Raw genomic sequence first — 10,723 nt, forward strand, 5'->3', positions numbered from 1 at the left:
CCAAAATCAAACATCTGCGAGCAAAAGGCCGTCTCGCGCAAGCAAAAGGTCTCAGGAGAATCTCTGCTCGCGCTCGAAGGAGTTTTCTACGCACTCGCTGTTGTTCTTTTTGACAGTAAGGTGGAGACGGTGCTTTCAGGGTCCGATCCCGCCGCCCCCCTCGCCATCCACGCCTTAAATCTTCGGCTGCTTTTAGAATAACTTATTTTCCCCGTTAAGATGGTTTAGCTACTGTAGAGAAAAGGGCACCGTCTCTCGCTCTTTAATTACATTATGTGCTCGGCAAGAACGACAGATTTGTTTCTCCGACGCACCCTGAAACAAGCTCAATATCTCACGCGCTTGAGCGCCGCTCAGCATCTCGCCGTCGTAGATCGAGCTTTGGCATGTTTGGCAGAGCGCCTTGAGCGCCGTGTACAACCAGTATGGATCTACCAGTTAACCAATCGATCCATATATATACAGTATAAGGCGCTTCGGATTAGAGTGACGCCGAGTGCGAAAAGTGGTCGGTGGTAGCTTCCTTCGTGAGGACGGCAGGTTCCGGTGGTCGGTGGCAGGTTACCTCTTCGGAGCGGCAGGTTGCATTGGTTGGTGGTCGGTTCTTCCGGTGGTCGGTGGAAGGATCCTTTCTCAGTGGAGACATGGACCCGACCGCACCGGGAGAGAGCACCAGCGGACTGACAGCACCCCCCCCGCCCCGCACCTGACCCACCTCACCCCGGTTTCTATAGCCAAATTTGCGCATGGGATGCCAAATAATCGGTTTTGGAAAAAAAAAAGAACATTAAAAATATTTCATACAGTTGAGACAAGAATCGTTTCCTTGTTTTACTCACAGACATATTAGTTAATGTTATAATATTAACAATGAAATATTTGACAGTTATGAATCGATCCGATAAGTAGGATTGTAAACGGTGAATCCTCGAAGACCACCAATGTTGGTCACGGAGTCCCACAAGGTTCTGTACTTGAACCAATTTTTTTTACCCTCTATATGCTTCCTTTGGGCGATCTTATCAGGAAACACTGCATAAACTTCCATTGTTATGCAGACGATACTCAACTGTATCTGTCGATTAAACCAGAAGAGACGGACCAGCTAGTTAGACTTCAAGAATGTCTTGGAGACATCAAAACTTGGATGACCGGCTACTTCCTGATGCTAAAGTGGAAGAAAAAACTGTTATCTTGATAGGCCCAGAGCGCCTTCGAAGCCAGCTGTTATGACTGGGGTCATATGTCTAGTGTTTTTGGGTTTCCTTTTGTGTCTTTCTGGTTTCCCTTTATTCAAACAGGGATGTGCCACAACCAGGCGCGGATTGGTGGACTGTCTCCTACCCGTCCTGTGATTGGCTGCAGCCTGCACATAAGGGAAGCAAAGATGGCATCCGAGGCAGAGCAGGCCAGAGCAGGGGAGAACAGCAGCAGCAGCAGCAGCAGCAGCAGCAGCAGCAGCAGCAGCAGCAGCAGCAGCAGCAGCAGCAGCAGCAGCACACAACCCTCGTCCTCCTCGTCCTCGTCCTCCTCCTCCTCTTCCAACCAGCCACTTGTATCATACCGTGAAGCCTAATAAGTATGCCGTTTTTCTTTTGAGTTGGTTTTAAAGTAGTTAGGTGGGTAAGACTGATGTCATTATTTTTCTCCTTTGTTTTGGTAGGTCAGCGTCTTATTTTTAGCTAGGATCGTTTTTTGGTTTGTTTGTTATATCGGGGATGGGCAGCGGCGAAGCCGTGGTTTGTTTTTACCCCAACATACCGGGTTTTACTCAACCTAGCTCTGTTTTTCAATAAATATCTCCTATATAAACGCAAAGTGTGTGTCTAGCTACTTGGGAGATGGGGAAGATTGGGGCCTATCCATGTTGCACCTTAGGCACCCCTAGACTGGGGCGTAACACAGTTTTTATAAATGGAATTGCTCTGGTACCCAGCAGCACCGTCCGGAATCTGGGAGTTCTCTTCGACCAGGATATGACCTTCAACTCGCATATAAAGACTTCAAAGAATGCCTTTTTTCAACTACGTAAGATCAAAAATCCTGTCTCAAAGGGATGCAGAAAAATTAGTTCATGCGTTTGCCACTTCCAGACTGGACTACTGTAATTCTTTGTTATTAGGCTGCTCTTGTAAATCTCTTAAGCCTCTCCAGTTGATTCAGAATGCTGCAGCACGTGTGTTTACAAGAACTAAGAAAAGGGATCATATTACTCCTGTATTAACTTCTCTGCACTGGCTCCCTTTAATCAAGAATAGATTTTAAGGTACTTCTCCTCACCTACAAGGCACTTGCTGGTGAGGCACCGTTGTATCTTCAAGAGCTTGTAACACCTTATTGCCCTACAAGGCAGCTGCGCTCCATAGATGCTGGGCTACTTGTTGTTCCTATGGTTTTAAAAAGTAGATTGGGGGCCAGAGCCTTCAGTTATCAAGCTCCTCTTTTGTGGAACCAGCTTCCACTTTCAGTCCGGGGGGCAGATTCAGTCAGCTCTTTTAAAGTAAAACTTAAAACTTTCCTCTTTAGTTTTGCTTATAGTTAGGGCTGGCTCAGGTTAGCCCGGACCAGCCCTTAGTTAAGCTGCTATAGGCTTAGAATGCCGGGGGACTTCTTAGGATACACCAAGCTCCTCTCTCACGCTCTCGTTCTACAATAATTCACGTTTTATTAATGCATGTGACTAATTCAGCTTCTTTCTAGGAGTTTTTTGTGCTTTCTCCCCTATCAGGTCTCCGTAGATCGTAGTTCCTTCTAGACTCTGGTCCTGACATCTGTCGTGGCCCTGCTGACGCCTGCTGCTGCCGCCATCATCATCATCATCATCATCATTATTATTATTTTAGATATTAATCATATTACTGTACTCATAAACCAACATTACTCTCTCCTAAAGTTGTGCTCTCCCTCCCCACAGGCTTCTGTGGATGGTGGTTCTATCTGATGGTGGTTCTATATGATGGTGGTTGCCCCAGCAGCGGTCCTGCTGTGCGCCTGGCTTACTACTCACAACTACTTGAATCATTTCTGTCATAGGAATTGCATGTATTATACATTGTTCCTTCTGTACACATGGCATCCATTGTAGTCTGTCCATCCCGGGAGTGGGATCCCTCCTCTGACTTTCTCCCTATGGTTTCTTCCCTTTTTTTTTCCCTCTTGGATGGGTTTTTTCATTTTTTGGGGAGTTTTTCCTGTGCCGATGGAGGGTTTCGGGGCAGAGGATGTTGTATGTGTACAGACTGTAAAGCCCTCTGAGGCAATTGAATTGAACTTGTAAAGAACATAATGTCCTGGCTCTCTCGAGTTTCCAGTTATTTCTACAACTCTGATTTTTCCCTGATAGAGTGATTGGAACAGATACAAAAAACATTCAAGAAGTTTGGTTCTATTATGACTTTATTATGGGTTAACAGAAAAAGTGATCAAATCTGCTGGGTCAAAAATATACATACAGCAGTGCTAATATTTGGTTACATGTCCCTTGGCCATTTTCACTTCAATTGGCCACTTTTGGTAGCCACTCCTCTTAACAGAATTGGAGCAGTACAGTTAAATTTGATTGATTTGAGTTCTGACATGGACTTGTTTCTTCAGCATTGTCCACATGTTCTCAATGGGATTTAAGTCAGGACTTTGGAAAGGCCATTCTAAAACCCTAATTCTAGCCTGATTTAGCCATTCTATTACCACTTTTGGTAATGGCGGATGATTTAAGGTTATCTTGAAGAATTTGAAGGTAATCCTCCTTCTCCATTATCCCATTTACTCTCTGTAAAGCAGTGGTCCCCAACCTTTTTTACGTCACGGACCGGTTTCATGTCAGACAATATTTTGCGGACCAGTCGAGAAGGTCCGACTGGTCTAATTTAGACTTAATTCAACTTTTATTACATAATTAAATTAAACCAGCTGCTGCTGCTCCTGTGTGTGACGTTCTGCTTACTTCATATTATGTGCATTTTTAAATAGATTTCATTATGTTAAGTATGTGTTTGTGAGGGCAATGGCCTCTTATTTACATGTAATTGCGTGCTTGGCCACCAGGTGGGAGCACTCTGCATAATATTGTTAATATTGTCTGCAAGTCATTCTCTTTGTGACTGGATATTTCCTGTCTGTCACAAAGAAGAAAACCATGGTCCATTACAGTCACAATTTCACCCTAAAGTTCATGTTCCCATATACTTTAAATACTCTGAATAGAAATATTCGTGGATTGGTGGTGAAATACAATTTGTGTTCTACATTCAGTCAAATTTTACAGTATGCAAACAGGCTTCTTTACTGGCTGTTCTTACTCACAATCATTTGCACAGCAGATATCTATGGGGTTTGGATCAGTCTCAATAATTGCTAACTAATAATAATGATAACAGCGTGTGTGTTATAACCCTCATTTATAGATAGTTTACTTATTACATTATAAACAAGATAATAATTAATCTGCAACTTATGGCGTTTCTGGAGTAAAATTTCCAGGTATATTATACAGTATCAGCAGTAACGTACAACGTTTTGGCCCTCTTGTTTACAGACCACAACTTGTTGAATTCAGCCCTTCACCCTTGCAATCTGTATATAGCCCCCATTGCTTTAAAAACATATTTTCAATATGAAAAGGGAAAGGCAATAATATATTCATGGGTACAGTAACAACGCATTAGCAACACCAAACACACAAAATATTCTGGTATGTTCACTTTTGGTCCAGGTCATCATACTGAACACTAGCATGCTCCAAGCTAGCATGCTAACTAGCAAACTACCATCTAGTTAGCTAACGCTAACTAGCTTACCAAAAAGAACAGTGTTTCCCGTATCGGGTGGGCAGCACAGGTAAAACAACTGGTTATGGTTCCAGGTGTGCTTCATTCAAACACTCGCGTACTTACAGAGTAGTGGAGCCGGTAGTCGTGGTTCTATCAGCCCGTTCATGTCGCTCTGCTGCCGTAACTTTGCCTCCTGCTGCGCCCGGTCGGAGCTCTGCAAGCGTCTAAGAACTTGCGCATGCGCGTTACAGATGTCAGCGGAGTTATGTGTTTACAAGTAATGTTTGAATCTGCCTGCATTGTTATGTCCTAAAAGTATCTTATTAACAGGACACAGTCTGTAGTTTCATATTCATGACGTTTTAAGTAAAATATTAAATACGTTGAAATCACGTCTTCGCGTAGACCAAATTTCGCCGACCAGTTCATTAATTATTATGAACGTCTTAATGTTAATATTGTCTCTGCAAGTCATTCTCTTTGTGACTGTGGATATTTCCTGTCTGTCACAAAGAAGAAAACCATGGTCCATTACAGTCACAATTTCACCCTAAAGTTCATGTTCCCATATACTTTAAATACTTTGAATAGAAATATTCGTGGGTTGGTGGTGAAATACAATTTGTGTTCTACATTCAGTCAAATTTTACAGTATGCAAACAGGCTTCTTGACTGGCTGTTCTTACTCACAATCATTTGCACAGCAGATATCTATGGGGTCGTATCAGTCTCAATAATTGCAAATGCGCACAGAGCGACTCACAAATGCAAACCGGAAGATTCACAAATGCGCACGGAACAATTCACAAATGTATTCGATTTACAAATGCACACAGAAAGATTTACAAATACATTCCAATACACATATCAATAAATTGCAAACTATATTTGCGGATTGCACTGCATTTATTTGCGGATTACGAATCATATCTGCGGATCACACTGCATTTACTTGCGAATTGCTTCACATTTGTGTGTAGGTTTTTTGAGACTCTGCTGACGTCGCAGATCCACAAATGCGTTTTTTCCAACATGGACCTGTCTGTAGCCAATCAGATGTCGCCCTCATTTCAACCAATCACAGCTCCCTCCTCCCCTCCCCACGAGCCTTCCAGCATTACAGAACCGCAACTTGCGAAGGCGATGTAACGGGTCCGAAGTCAGCAAGCAATGGCGTCTGGTAGTGACGATGCTCCGCTTGTACTGTAGGTGAAAGAATTTTAATGTTTCATGGCGTGCATGATTAACGTAAATTATTACTACGTCAAATATGTTGCATTGTGGATGTTTTTGTGGCATTTTAATACAAGCGTTTGCTAACGTAACTGCTTTGCAAGGTAACGTTAATGCAGACAGACAACCTAGCATCATAAGCTAACATTATCTTAGTCACTATACAATCATTTTTACAAATTTCACACAACACAGCCACGCCGGTAAAAGTTTGCTTGTTAAAACATAATTGAAACATGATTTTTACTATGAAACCATAATAAGTAAAAAAAGACTAGATTGTGCGCCACAGATTCAACACCGGCCGCCACACATTGCGTTTGGTTTTAACGCTATTTAAATCACGCAGCGTATTCGTTCAGCTGCATTTCATTTCCCCGCTCTCCCTCCGTCTCTCACCCACCCCTTCCCCTCCGTGCACAGCGCGTCTGCCTCGCTTGTCTTTTTTTTAGCAAGCCCCGCAAAATCCGTTGCTCTGAAAGAACCCAGCGAGCATTTTTTGGTTAAAAAGGTGTTGCAAAATGGTTTAAAGTGATGTTTGGACCAGATTTTAACGCAATTTTTAAAATACGGTAATATTTTGTCCTCTACTTTGCGCTATATCATTATTTTAGAGGTTTAAAAAGAAACTACGTCCACATTTGAAAGTTTACCACTTATATTAAAAATCACGTTGAAAACGGTTCTAAACGTGTCTACAAATAGACGTTGAAAAAACGTTCACCTTTTAACCAATTTGCGACGTATTTTCAACGTCGGGTTATAGACGTCTTTCAAACATCTTTTCAATGGATAAATTGCTCGCTGGAAACTTACAAGTTACATACTTACTAGTACTTACATACATATTTACTAGAACTTACTTGATACTTACATACTAGTCACAGTTGTCATGTTAACACCCCTTAACAAGGACAAACACATTATTTTATTAATTGGTATTTATTATAAATATAACACAATACTAAACTTATAAAAACACTTTTCCTAAGTAAAAACAATACAAAAATAAAATATATTTCACGGAAGAACTATGGAATTAAAAGTGCAGAAACAACATGGACAAGTTTAGAATTCTGTGTTTGTAGTTCATTTACAGATTCTGTAACAAGATCTGACTGAGTCACTTGAGTTGGGATAGTATACCTGAAATCAGCTGCATCTCCCTCATCCTCACTTGAGGATTCTTTGTGTAAAGGGAGTCAGAGTGCACAGAACACTCCTCAATTACAGATGTCTCTGGTCAACGTGTTTATTCAATTCAAATCATTTTATTTTGTTCACGCTTTGCAATCTGTAAACACCCTGTCCCCTAAACCCCAAAATATAAAAAAAGTAGAAAAACTTCAACTGGGAGTAACCTGAGGGGAAAACAGCAGAGAAGTAGGTGTGTGGAGTATGAACAACTTAAAGATGTATGGTACATACAATTCCTACGACATAAATGATTAAAATATTGTGAATTATTAAGCCAGGAGCAAGGCAGCACCACTGCAGGGACAACCATCATCAGATGTAACCTCCATCAGATACAACCACCACCCACAGAAACCTGTGAGGAGGGAAAGCACAAAGGGAAAGTTGGTAGTTTGGGTTTATGATGACAGTAATAAACTAATAATAATGATAACAGCGTGTGTGTTATAACCCTCATTTATAGATTGTTTACTTATTACATTATAAACAAGATAATAATTAATCTGCAACTTATGGCGTTTCTGGAGTAACATTTCCAGGTATATTATACAGTATCAGCAGTAACGTACAACGTTTTGGCCCTCTTGTTTACAGACCACAACTTGTTGAATTCAGCCCTTCACCGTTGCAATCTGTATATAGCCCCCATTGCTTTAAAAACGTATTTTCAATATGAAAAGGGAAAGGCAATAATATATTCATGGGTACAGTAACAACGCATTAGCAACACCAAACACACAAAATATTCTGGTATGTTCACTTTTGGTCCAGGTCATCATACTGAACACTAGCATGCTCCAAGCTAGCATGCTAACTAGCAAACTACCATCTAGTTAGCTAACGCTAACTAGCTTACCAAAAAGAACCGTGTTTCCCGTATCGGGTGGGCAGCACAGGTAAAACAACTGGTTATAGTTGCAGGTGTGCTTCATTCAAACACTCGCGTACTTACAGAGTAGTGGAGCTGGTAGTCGTGGTTCTATCAGCCCGTTCATGTCGCTCTGCTGCCGTAACTTCGCCTCCTGCTGCGCCCGGTCGGAGCTCTGCAAGCGTCTAAGAACTTGCGCATGCGCGTTACAGATGTCAGCGGAGTTATGTGTTTACAAGTAATGTTTGAATCTGCCTGCATTGTTATGTCCTAAAAGTATCTTATTAACAGCACACAGTCTGTAGTTTCATATTACATTACATGTCATTTAGCTGACGCTTTTATCCAAAGCGACTTACATTACACTTTAAACCCTTGGCTTTTTTTACATTTTCACCTGGGGAGCAATTAGAAGTTAGGTGTCTTGCTCAGGGACACTTCGACATGGAACATGGGGCAGCCTGGAATCGAACCAACAACCTTGTGCTTCCCAGCACACCTTCTCTAACCCCTGCGCCACGACGACGACATGACAATATCGTCATGACGATATTCATGACGTTTTAAGTAAAATATTAAATACGTTGAAATCACGTCTTCGTGTAGACCAAATTTCGCCGACCAGTTCATAAATTATTATGAACGCCTTAATGTTAATATTGTCTCTCTTTCAACCTTACGTTACAACATAAGACATTTATCAACAAATTGACGTTTTCTGGCACGTTGATATCCTGTCAGGGATGTTGCGTGGGGAAAAAGGCACGACTCAAACACAGAGTTCTTAAACAAAAAGACTTTAATAGTCAAAACGGGCAAAAACACACACAGGAACAGGGGGCAAAAAGGCAGGCGATCCAGACGATAGACAATGACGCGACAACAGACACACACTGCTTAAATACACTAGGGAGGTGCAGGTGATTGGACACAGGTGGAAACAATCATGACATGACAGACAATCACAGAGGAGGACAGGACAAGGCAGGAAGTGCCGTGACCCAGAGAGAACAGAGGCAAGAAACTACTAAATAAAACCAGACATTGACCCAAACCGTGACAGAACTCCCCCCTCAAGGGCCAAATTCCAGATGGCCCTAAACAGACCAGGAACAGACAAGGGGCGGGAGGGAGGGAAACCAGACGACTGCGGAGGTGTTCCGTGCCCCTGAGCCGCCGCCGCCGACTGCGGAGGTGTTCATGCATGCAGAAACTGTAGACAACACTAGCTATCTAACTAAGCTTATGAAGCTACAGTATAAGATTAAACTGAATAACATGGTTGAAGAACATGTCATGTCTTACAACACGGGGGTGGGGGGGGACATTAAACTAGTTTCACCTACAGTAGAGGCGGAGCGTCGTCACTACCAGACGCCACTGCATGCTTCTGCGTCTTTACGCACGGTTCATTCATGGTTCTAAAAGTCTTGCGTGTGTTGCAGAGCAATTCACCGCCAGAAAAATAGGTGGTGTGACGTGTTTTGTTGAAGACGGCCTAGAGAGTCACGTCTTTGTATGTGGAAGTTGTTGGTTTGTCTATTTATTAATCACTTTTGAGACTTTTTTGCCCCGTGCATCGCCACTGCTGCTTTTCATCAAGGACACATTTGTCCCGTACTTTCCTCCACAACTTTGTTCCCCTCGACCGGCAAAGCAACGTTTGCGGAGATCTCCCTCCATGAATCAGAGGCCATCCGCGCGTCCTCATAGTCCGCCAATGACGGCTTGTATAAGCGGTCATATTTACGCATTTCTTTCGACAAAAGCTCTTCAATCTGATCCGTTCTCTCGTAAACATTCTTCATTTTAATAATGGCGGTATTGTGCTATGAAAATAGAAATGTGAGACTCCGTAAAGGATGTAGTCAGCAGACCAATCGCAGCATTGCAAGCTGCACGTAAGGGGAACTTGCGTCTGCGTGTCCTTGCGTCTCTGAAAACGCAGAAGCATAAACTAGGCTTAACGCTGGAAGGCTCGTGGGGAGGGGAGGGGGGAGCTGTGATTGGTTGAAATGAGGGCGACATCTGATACAACAGACAGATCTGGCTACAGACAGGTCCACGTTGAAAATAACGCATTTGTGGATCTGCGACGTCAGCAGAGACTCAAAAAACCCACACACAAATGTGAAGCGATCCGCAAATAAATGCAGTGCGATCCGCAAATATAAATAGTAATTTATTGATCTGTGCATTGAAATGTATTTGTAAATCCTTCTTTGTGAATCTTCCGGTTTGCATTTATGAGTCGCTCTGTGCGGATTTGCAATTATTGAGACTGATCTGACCCCATAGATATATGAGCCCAAGGGTTCAAGGTGCCATGCATACTGCCATTGAATACTGCATGTAACTACGTGTCCTTTGTGAGGAAGCTGCAGTTTGTCATAAAGGTAAATGATTTAACACGCAGTTTCAGACTGATACGTGGGTAAATTGTTCCACCCCAACAGGTTAAACCAGATCATCAAAGTGCAGTGAAGAATAAAAACACTCACAGGTGAGACTGTTGTTTTAGTCCATCCATTTGCAAACCACTTATCCTGCACGCAGGGTCGCAGGGGGCTGGAGTCTATCCCAGCCGACTTCGGGCAATAGACGGGGTACATCCTGGATTGGTCGCCAGCTTATCGCAGGGCTAATACAGAGACAT

This window comes from Gasterosteus aculeatus, chromosome 18 (genome assembly GCF_964276395.1).
Source record: "Gasterosteus aculeatus chromosome 18, fGasAcu3.hap1.1, whole genome shotgun sequence".
Classification (NCBI taxonomy): Eukaryota; Metazoa; Chordata; class Actinopteri; order Perciformes; family Gasterosteidae; genus Gasterosteus; species Gasterosteus aculeatus.